The 10,184-nt window shown below is 45.3% G+C and overlaps 1 protein-coding gene across 3 annotated transcripts in view; it reads left to right on the top strand.

The window, feature by feature from the left end:
- The first annotated feature begins 7,841 nt into the window (after positions 1-7,841).
- The window catches only part of Pars2 (prolyl-tRNA synthetase 2, mitochondrial), a 35,522-nt gene continuing 33,179 nt past the window's right edge, over positions 7,842-10,184 (top strand). Inside the window, exon 1 of one of the 3 annotated variants that reach the window (XR_006853036.2) lies at positions 7,842-7,973. The gene's annotated coding sequence lies outside the window, so the exon portion shown is untranslated. The other 2 variants (XM_046450918.2, XM_046450919.2) reach the window with 2 other exon arrangements.

Here is a 10,184-nt window from a genome sequence, read left to right as displayed (position 1 = left end):
GCTGGAGCAGAGTCCATAGTTAGGACTAGAGTGACCACTACGTAAGACGCCCTTCAACTGCTTCACATCATAATCCCATTTGATTGCTTACAAATCACTGTCTCATTACACAAGTCTTCTTACAAAAAAATGAGCTCCATATGTTTCTGTCACTATTATCTATAGAGCATTTTCAGGTCACAAAGTTTTCTAATGTTTGTTGCACTTCACAACATTTCAAAGAGGCTGCTGGCCCCATTATAGAGTAGCCAAAGGCCAGAAAGGTCTAGTTATATGCCCCAGGTCATGTAGCCAGTAAGTACTGGAGCTGGATCCTGGTGTGTCTGTAAACTCCTTTGGGTTAGGTGTGAGTGGGGTTGATGGATAAAATGCTAAAGGAACTATGATCCCCCACACAGTGGTACACGCTTGTAATCCCAGCAGCTCAGGAGGCTGAGGCAGGAGGATTGTGAGCCAGCCTCAGCAACAGCGAGGCACTACCAACTCAGCGAGAACCTGTCTCTAGATAAAAAACAGAAAAGGGCTGGGGATGTGGTTCAGTGGTTAAGAGCCCCTGGGTTCAATCCCCAGTACCAAAAAATAGAATCCATGCCCTCCCAAGTTTGTTATTAAAATATAATTAGCACCTTTTCAAAAAATATTTTAAAATATGACAAAAGATTTTTTAAATCTTTTTTTTTTTCTACAACCTCTGAGGTTGTAGAAAACCCATATTCAGGCCGGAGTTGTGGCTCAGTGCTAGAGCGCTTGCCTAGCATGTGTGAGGCACTGGGTTCAATTCTCAGCACTGCATACATGCAAATAAAATGAAGGTATGTGTCCATCTACAAAAAAAAATTTAAAAAATAACAAATTCAAGGACAACTTGGCTTTAAGGAGAGAATACAAGAACTGTCTACTTAATAAGCACTTTGAAGATTTAGACAAAATTTTTGTTGTGTGCCACATGACCTACTGTGGTAAGCCATTCTTATAGACCGTGGCCGCCATTAGAAGATGGCGCCGGCTTCCACTGTGGCCTGTGATAAACAACTCCTTATATGGAGAATTGGCACGCAATCCCTTACCACCCTATGAGAGAGATCCACGTGGCAGCTTGGGATTGGTATGCGGGAGGCTTTATTAGGCTGTGCTTGGGCGCTGGGGGGGGGGGTCACTAGAAGATGATACTTGAATCAAGGCCTGAATAAACCGCTGAAAGAAGAATCCTGTGTCGTGTTTTCCCTTGCCGGCGAGGGGTCGCGACAACCTACCATATGCCAGGCACATGCCAGCCAGGGGCACTGTCAATACATTAACAAGAGTAATAGGAAACAGTATCTAACCCAGATCATGTGCCAGTGTATTGTCCCTAAAGCAAAGGGGGGCATTTAAATATCATGTCCCTGTATGTCCCTTTTCCATTCCCCAAAACCTAGCCAAACTAAGGGAACAATGAGGGCAAGCTTGGGTCAGAAAGTCCAGATACATATTGGGTTTAAGGACACTGGCTCTCTTTCCAGCACACTGGGAACAAGGGCAAGTTAGTGTTACTTGCAGAAAACTGCTTTCTTGCATAGACACTGCGACAGTCACTCCTTGGGATGTTGGTCATATAAGCAAGTTAAGGCTGATGATGTCACTGCTCTTGCAGCTTTACACATAAACCCCTCTCTGAATAGGGACGAGTGTGGAACTAAGGGTATAGACCACGTGTATTCTGTGCTGTCTGTCTCTAGGCACTTTCTTTGACCTTCCTGCAACCAACCCCACTGCCCCGATGCAACTAGGCTATGGACGAGACAGTCAGACACCGAGCTAAGCCCTTTACATACCTAGCTCACTTCATCTTCATCATAGCTCCACAAGGGAGATGGCACTACTGTTTTAAGAATGAGGAATTTAGGCTCAGGGAGGTGAAGTAGTTCACCCATGTAGGAAATGAGTAATGAATCAAGGATTTGCACTTAAGGACATATGCAACTGTGATATGCCCCAGGCCAGATGAAGGACTTGACAAAATCATAAGTGATGTCCAGAGAGGGAGAGTCCCTGCTAGTGGGACTTCAAGGAAGATGTGTTAGTCAGCTTTCCATTACTGTAGCAAAATACCTGAGACAGTTAGCTTAAAAAGAGGAAATGTTTATTTGACTCATAGTTTTGGAGGTTCCAGTCACTGCTTTGGGGCCTATGGCAAGACAGCACATCAAGGTGGGAAGCATGTGGTAGAACAAGTTGCTTACCTCATAGCAGGAAAACAAAAGAAAGACAGGAAGCAAAAGAGAGACATGAAACTGGGGTCCCACAACCCCTTCAAGGGCATACCCCCCAATAACCTAAAACCTCCCAAACTCTTAACGTCTCCACTGCCTTAAGACTCACTCTATCAGAGCTAGGGACCAAGTTTTTAACACTGGCACCTTTTGGAGACATTTCAGATCCAAACTATAGCAGAAGGGGTCCTAAAGAGGGTACCACTGCGCTGGGCCCTGAAGAGCAGGCTTCTAGACAGAGGGACCAACTCAGATGACAGGGTCTGTTTGGGTTGTGCTCACACAACATTGGTTATGAGTTAAGATGCGCTTGATACAAGTAAGCTGCTATTGGAAGCTGTGAGTGCAGACTTGGGGCTGTATGTCCAGCGGACCTGAGCGTGCCTCCTTTCTTCCCTTTTTAGTAATTTTGTTGGCCGTGGACAAGCTAACCAACCTTGTGAACTTTGGTTGCTTCATCTATAAAAGGGATATCACAATGATGTTCATACTTAATGAAGTGTTCTAAGGATATAATTGGATACAGGTGGAAAGTATTTAATATTGCTCCCGTACATAAAAGGACAATACATAGCAAGGACTCTGTAAATACAAATGACCCTCCTCCTTCCTTCCCTCCCTCTCTCCCTTCCCTCCCTCCCTCCTTTCCTTCCCTCCCTTCCTCCCTTCCTCCCCTCCCTTCCTCCCTTCCTCCCTTTCTTTCTTTCTTCAGTATTGGAAATTGAACTCCAGGGTGCTCTAGCACTGAGCTTCATCCCGAGCTCACTCCCTTTTTATGTTTTATTTTAAGACAGGATCTCACTAAGTTGCCCAGGCAACTTGCAGTCCTGTTACCTTCACCTGCAGGTGTGTGCCATGACATCCTGCTCATTTTCCTTTTTGATAACTAATATATGAGTGAATTTTTTCTGGTTTTCTTTTTTTTTTTTAACTTGTGGGGCTTTAAATTTATTTTTTTAAGAGAGAGAGAGAATTTTTTTAATATTTATTTTTTAGTATTCGGTGGACACAACATCTTTGTTTGTATGTGGTGCTGAGGATCGAACCCGGGCCGCACGCATGCCAAGCAAGCGTGCTACTGCTTGAGCCACATCCCCAGCCCACTTGTGGGGCTTTAATCATGAGTGAACTCTGTAAACCAAGACATCCAATAAATTGCTGAGCAACTGATGGCTTGAAATGTCAGGCAGGGGGCTGGGGCTGGGGCTCAGTGGTAGAGCAGTTGCCAAGTATGTGTGAGGCACTGGGTTTGATTCTGATCACTGCACATAAATAAATAAAATAAAGGTCCATCGACAACTAAAAAATATATATTTACAGATGTGTGTGTGTGTGTGTGTGTGTGTATGAAATATCACACAGGAAGTTGCTGCAGTGACAGGGCCGGATGCTGGGTCTCGACCACTCTGGACTTTCTCAGCAGGGAGGAAATCTACTTTGACTATGGCTGTCTTGACCAGGTTCTGAGGCTCCAGGCTGAGAGCTTCCTGCAAACTCTCAGTAAAATGCAGCTTTCTTGGCCTGCCTCCCAAGAGGGTCGTGAGCATTAATTAGTTACCACTAGTAAGTGCTCTAAAGATGTGGGGGTTTATAAACACAGCAAGTCATTAGGCCTCTCCACACCACTATGCTCTACAGCCTGGGAACTGCTAATTGAGAAATAATTAACACCTCAGGGTACAGAAGATGGCTGCCTGGCTTTTCCAGGATTGGAAGGGATGTAATAACATGTAAGGGAGCATGGAGAAATAAAAGGCTACTTTAGAAATGTGAATCACGGGAAATTCTGAAGCTGATTTGGCCTTGCATTCCCCGAGGAGTGGGGAATGTTGCCCCAGTACATCCCTTCAAAGCCTAGGGAAAACCCCACCCCTAGTCCTGGGCTTCAGAGGACAAGCAGGGCTCCCAGAGACAGAGCTCAGGTCCACCCAGCTCTGCCTGGCCTCCTAGTGCCACTGGTATTTTCCAGCCCAGCTGCATTTTGCTAATCTTTGATTGTAATGATACCGCGCACCCACCGTCCCCCTGAATTCTCCTCACTAGGCTGTCTAGGGACTTTTCTGTAGACCAGCTGCCTGCGCATTGAACTCATTCTGGGGAAGACTATAAAATATTGCTACCCAGGCTCACCTCAGATTGATAGCTAGTGTAATGCCAGATTCGTGGGACCCCAGTAGACCTCCAGGAGCCGAATCCGATGCAATCACACAAGAGTCTTTATTGCAAGCTCAAGCCTGGACCCACAACCATTCCCGATGCAGTGGTCCCAGGAAGTGAGTCCTGGTCCTTTGTCCAGTGAGATTTTATAGGTTTTGGGGGATACTCTAGGCTTCACAACATCACATAGCAAATCATTATCACATCGCGGGAAAGTCAAACAACAACTCTTAACATTGATTAGCACATTCACTGGTGGGAACAAGTTGGGTAGGGGTGATTGCTACCCAAATTGTTCTGGCACATTTTAGGCATCCTATACACCATAGTTGTTATTAGGTAGAGTTATAAAACATGCAGCTTTTGTACAAGAGGGGGATTCCTCTGAACTGATTGGTTTAAGCCACGAGGGGTCTCCAAACTACATGGTTTCTCAACATGTTATCAACTACCATAAACTACTGGGGTGCCACAGTCTGGCTGGGCACAAATGCCGCAGTCTGGCTGGGCACACAATCACGAGCCACCACACAGCTTGTAGATTCAAACAGCAACTCTTTATTCCCGAACTCACACCAGCCTTCTACAATCACGTTCTGGGGAAATCCACGTTCTCTGCCCAAATCCACCTCCACTGGGCTTCTATCTCCAAAATATACTGTCTGAATCCTGTGAGAACTCAAGGGGAACTCAGGCAGCAGGATGCGCCCTATTCCCAGCAGGAATAATCTTAAACCTTAAACCTGGAACCTAAACTGGGAACGCCCTAAACACGATTATCTAAAACCGGGAACACCCTAATCTGCCTTGGTCCTTGAGCAAGGTCACCTACATTCAATGTCACTGCAACATGGGGTACGCTGGCAAGGAAATTGTCATACCTACTTGGCTAATGGCTCCCAGCACTGGGGGATCATCTGGCATCCCAGGTATTTTCCCTGTCTCATGCTGATTGGTGGTTGCTAGGGGGTTGCTATGGGTCCTCACCTAGCCTAACTGAGTCGGGGACACCTGGTGCCACAGATCTCTCCTGTTGTTTGCAGACAAAAAACTCAGCAGGGTGGGTATGTGCCTAGGAGCTCTCTGTGGGTTTTTCCAAGGACAAGGGTCACTCCCCCCTCCTTGGAAAGGCTTTAAGGTAGAAGATTTTTTCAAAAATGGAGTCACATCAGTTTCTCACTAGCACCTTGGGTGGGGTGGGGTGTGGGGGGGTGCACATGGTGATTCCAGTATAGTCAAGGCTGAGAACCACTGCTCTGACCTGAGATTCAAGCATGGTGTTAAGAGATGTAAGAAATAAAGATGAGGGCTGGGGCTGTGGCTCAGCAGTAGCTGGGTCGATCCTCAGCATCACATAAAAATAAATAAATAAAATAAAGGTATTATGTCCGACTCCAACTAAAAAAAAATTGAAAAAAGAAATAAAGGTGTAATTCCCACCACATCCCACACCTCCTCACCCTGGCTCATCATTTCCCAGTCTGTGCTTTGGGCCCTCTGCATGATGTTGCATTCCACTCCCACTGCCATTCTTGTCCTGCTAATCTTCACCACCTCAGTGAAGCCCTCCTTCCCCAGGCTCCCCCAGGATTTTGCTTAGTGCCCCCTCCCCCCACCACTGATACCATGACATGGTTCCTGGAAGCTCCCTGAGAGCAGAGAATTGCTTGGGTCAGCATCAGAGTCACCCATGTCTTACATCTGCTCTGGCACATTTTAGGCATCCTATACACCATAGTTATTAGGTAGAGTTATAAAACATACAGCTCTTGTTGAAATGTTTAGGGACAAATGAGGCAAGGCACCGAAGATAGCAGGAAACAGTTTTATTTGGCTGCAGCCAGGTTCAGAGGGTACAGCTTTTGCTGTAATCAATTAATCCCCTGAACCCTGAATTCAGGGAGTTTCAGAGTTTTATACCCAGCGTGTAAGGGGAGGGGCTCAGAAGTTCACAGTCTGCAGAAGTTCACAAAAAAGCAGCTTTTTCTTTCACTGTTTTGGGCAAGTTAACTCTTCAAGGTCAACACCTGAGAAGGGGAGAGCTTCTTCCCCGCTTTCTTTCCTCCCACTGCCAGATGTTACCATGGAGTCCATTTGTAACTTACCTTAAAAATGTAGACATCTCTGTGAAGCCCAGCTCAAGGCCAGAGGCCTTGTTTGCACATTTCTTCAAAGTATTATATTGGATATGTTTGTGAAAAACTAGTAAGGGGGTATCCAGCACCTGGAGTGCTGATATCTTCTCGGCCAGTGGCCAAGTAAAACAGGGCAACACAAAAATAGGAAGTTTATCTACATTGAACTCTTTTGCAGAAACTCTTTTGCTGACAGTCCTAAAATCAGCCATGGTGAAGATTTCTGGAGAGGCCGGGTTAAGACTTTTCAGTGGAGAAAGGGGGTGCTACTTCAGAAACACATCATATTGCTCCCTGGTTCTAGAATATTCTTCCTCCAGATATCTATCTGCAAGGCTGTCTTGCACCTCTTTGGGTTCTTTGCTAAAATGTCACCTTCTTGATGTTTCCCTTGAGCATCCTTTTTAATTGCCACCTCTCAAATCCCCACTCCATTCTCCTTCCCTAGCTTTTCTCCAAAGCAACTAACACCTGCTGACAGACTGTCATTATTTAAAATCTTGATAATTTTTCGCTGTGGTTTTTTGTTATTTTTTTTTTTTTTTGAGAGAGAGAGAATTTTTAATATTTATTTTTTAGTTTTCGGTGGACACAACATCTTTGTTTGTATGTGGTGCTGAGGATCGAGAAGGGGCTGCACGCATGCCAGGCTAGCGCGCTACCACTTGAGCCACATCCCCAGCCCCTTAATTTTTATTTTTTAAAATAATTGTATTAAAATGCTATTTATCTTTAGTACTGTGGTCCTTGTAGTCCCCCTTCCCACACTGCCTAAATTTCACCAGACTCTGTTTCCTTCTCTAGGATGTAAGCTACACTGAACGTAGGTAATTTTGTCTTTTTTGTTCACTTCACTCTTCCCTGTGACTGCAACAGTGGATCATACAAGGTCGATGCTCCAAAAAAATTTTGTAAATGAAAGTTTGAATTCGTGTCTTAAGGACCATCTTGGGCACTAATAAAAGTGCCTCTCTCCAACCATTTCACAATTTTAAAATTTTAAATTGAAATCCTAAATAATCATCGGGTGGATGGCCTGCAGGTTGTCATAGTTACACTGCAGCCAGCAGCACTTCTCTTCGAAAATGGGGAGGGATAGTGGGAGAGAACACTAAGGCAAAATCTTCTGGAGTCGGCTTTGACCATAGAGTTAAGCCTCCATGTTTCCTAGAGGGCACTTCCGGAATGGTGATCTACTGATCCAGGCTAATCTATGATCTCGGGGAGAGCCAATCTCTCTCTTCGACTAAACTTCCGGAAAACTGCACACGCCCGACTACTGAATGGTCCAGGGAGCACCGCCCCATCCCCGTGAGTGTGGCCTTGCGATTGGCGAGAAGGTCTGGAGGCAGGGCTTAGCGCGAGCTGGCGCCGGCGCGCTGGCTCGGCGGGGTGGACGAGCGGGTGGCACTGACCGAGACTGCTGGTGGTGAGCGTGGATGACAGCGGGAGGAGAGCAGCGGGCGAGGGTTCTGGGCGTGGGGACCCTGGACCTGGTGTTCGTTTTCTTACGTGCATCGCGTCCTTGAACTGGGGCGGGTTACAATCACATGAACTCTTGGATGGATCCTGCTGGTCACCTTGTCTCAGTTTTCTAGGTGGAAAAGTCCTCATTTTTTTTCAAGGGCAGCACTTCCGCCCTTGACTGCGTCGGGTGGTCGTGAGAATCGGCATTCCTAGAAGTGCCGGCCCTGGAAGGGCCTCGGGAATCACCTGGTGGTCGAGCCAAGCTTCCCGTTCTAGGAATGGGAAAGCAGGTCTCGGCAGTGGAGTGACTGGATCAGGGTCACTCCTAAGTGAAGGCCTAGCCAGTTCTTAGAACCCGATATGGGGTTCCATTGCAGTTTTATTGGATTGGGAGCGGGGAGTGTTCCTTGTCTTCCAACGTTGACCATGTGCCGATTTGCTTCTGCTTGACGGGGGATTTCTCTAGCAGTAAACATTATGGCACTTAACTGGGCACCCAGCACTATTGTAAACACTTTTGAGTACAACTTACCTGATTGGATTGCAGGGTAGTTGGGAGTCTTGAGAATCTTTTAAAAGACCTGATGAGGAAGCACCAGCAGCTCCACACAGAGTATGTACTCTGTAAAAGTTTGCTGAATTTGAATGACTCAGAGGCTCTTTGCTAGATTTGAAGTTTTGGTCTCATTCATTACTATAAGGTTACCATATTTGTTACCCTATTACTTTATTGTCTCTGGCCAGTATTTTGAAAAATAAGATAAAATACTAATTATTCTGTTTGTATAAGCAGAGAACAGGCACACATTGGTGGGGGAGGGCTTAAAGCTCTATTTAAATTACACAAATAATTATATTATTGCATCCCTGTTCTCTTCATTTTTAATATTTGATCAAGAAATGTTATTAATAATTGTCCAAATATTAGGCATTGTGCTAGACCCTAAGTCTAAGAGTGTATAAATTTTATGAACTCATAGCTTAATGGAGGATTAGGACATGAAACATTCACTCCCAATACTAAGACACTTAGAAATATTTTTTGGAAGTGGCTGCAGTACAATACACTGCAAGGAAGCACGTGCCAAAGGAGTTCGGAGAAGGAAGTGGGTTTCTGTCCTGAAGGAAGCTTCTGGAGGAAGCTTCTGGAGATAAGTAAAGGTTGCATGGTGTGTTGAAGTTGCTGGGATTTGGAGGTTGGCCTGTTCCAGGAATGATTAGTAATTTGGGGCATGTTAAGGAATTGGTAGGATAAAAAGCTGGAAAAGATGTGTTGAGATCAAAATATGAAAAGCTTTGATGCCATTCTGAGAAAATATGATGGGGAGTTGTTAATATAATATAATATAAGCAGGGGAGTGTTCAGACCACCTATCTTTTTTGTCAGTAATGGGGAGACTGAACTGACAGGTAAAAAGACTCTTTCAGCACTGTGCGCAGGCACTGTGCTGGATGCTGCAGATACTGCAGATACCTGGAATAAAATAGACAAGGTTATTGTCTTCTTGAAGTTTATAGTCCCATTCAGCACACGTGCACAGCTCTGTCCCTGCAATGTTTTTCCCAGTGTGGTCCCTGAACCAGCACATCAACACCGCCTGGATGCTTGTTAGGAATTTGAGTTCTCTGCCTACACCTACTGAATCAGATACTCGATGAGGTTAAGACCTGGCAATCAGTGGCTTTTTTGGTTTTGTTTTGTTTGGTATGGGGATTGAACCCAGGGGCACCTGTGGCACTGTTTCAGCCACAGCCCTTTTTTATATTTCATTTAGAGATAATCTTGCTGAGTTTCTTAGGGCCACACTTAATTGCTGAGTCTGGCTTTGCACTCATGATCTTCCTGCCTCAGCTTCCTGAGCTAGTGGGATTTCAGGCGCTGATAATCAGTGTTTTTAACAAGGCCACAGTGATTCTGATGCTCCATTGAATTTCAGGATCACTAGACTATCGTAATGTAGAAAAAAGGGAGTGGACCTGAGAGAAATTATGGAGACTTTCTTGCTTTAGGAGGAGTCAAAGGTGAAGGAGTTTCTTACTTGGGCCACTGAGCTAAGGTTGGACCTTAAGTAAGTGATGAAGTCAGGGGTGAATCCGTATGTGCCTTCTTCTAGGCCACATTTCTGTGAAGCCACACTAGGGCTCTGTGGTAGTGCCTCATAACCTTTTAGTA

The sequence above is a fragment of the Marmota monax genome, unplaced genomic scaffold (genome assembly GCF_021218885.2).
Source record: "Marmota monax isolate L192 unplaced genomic scaffold, Marmota_monax_Labrador192_F-V1.1 WCK01_AAM20220418_F8-fsc00023, whole genome shotgun sequence".
Taxonomy (NCBI): domain Eukaryota; kingdom Metazoa; phylum Chordata; class Mammalia; order Rodentia; family Sciuridae; genus Marmota; species Marmota monax.
The sequence above is the reverse complement of the archived record's forward strand: the minus strand, read 5'-3'. Positions and strand labels throughout refer to the sequence as shown.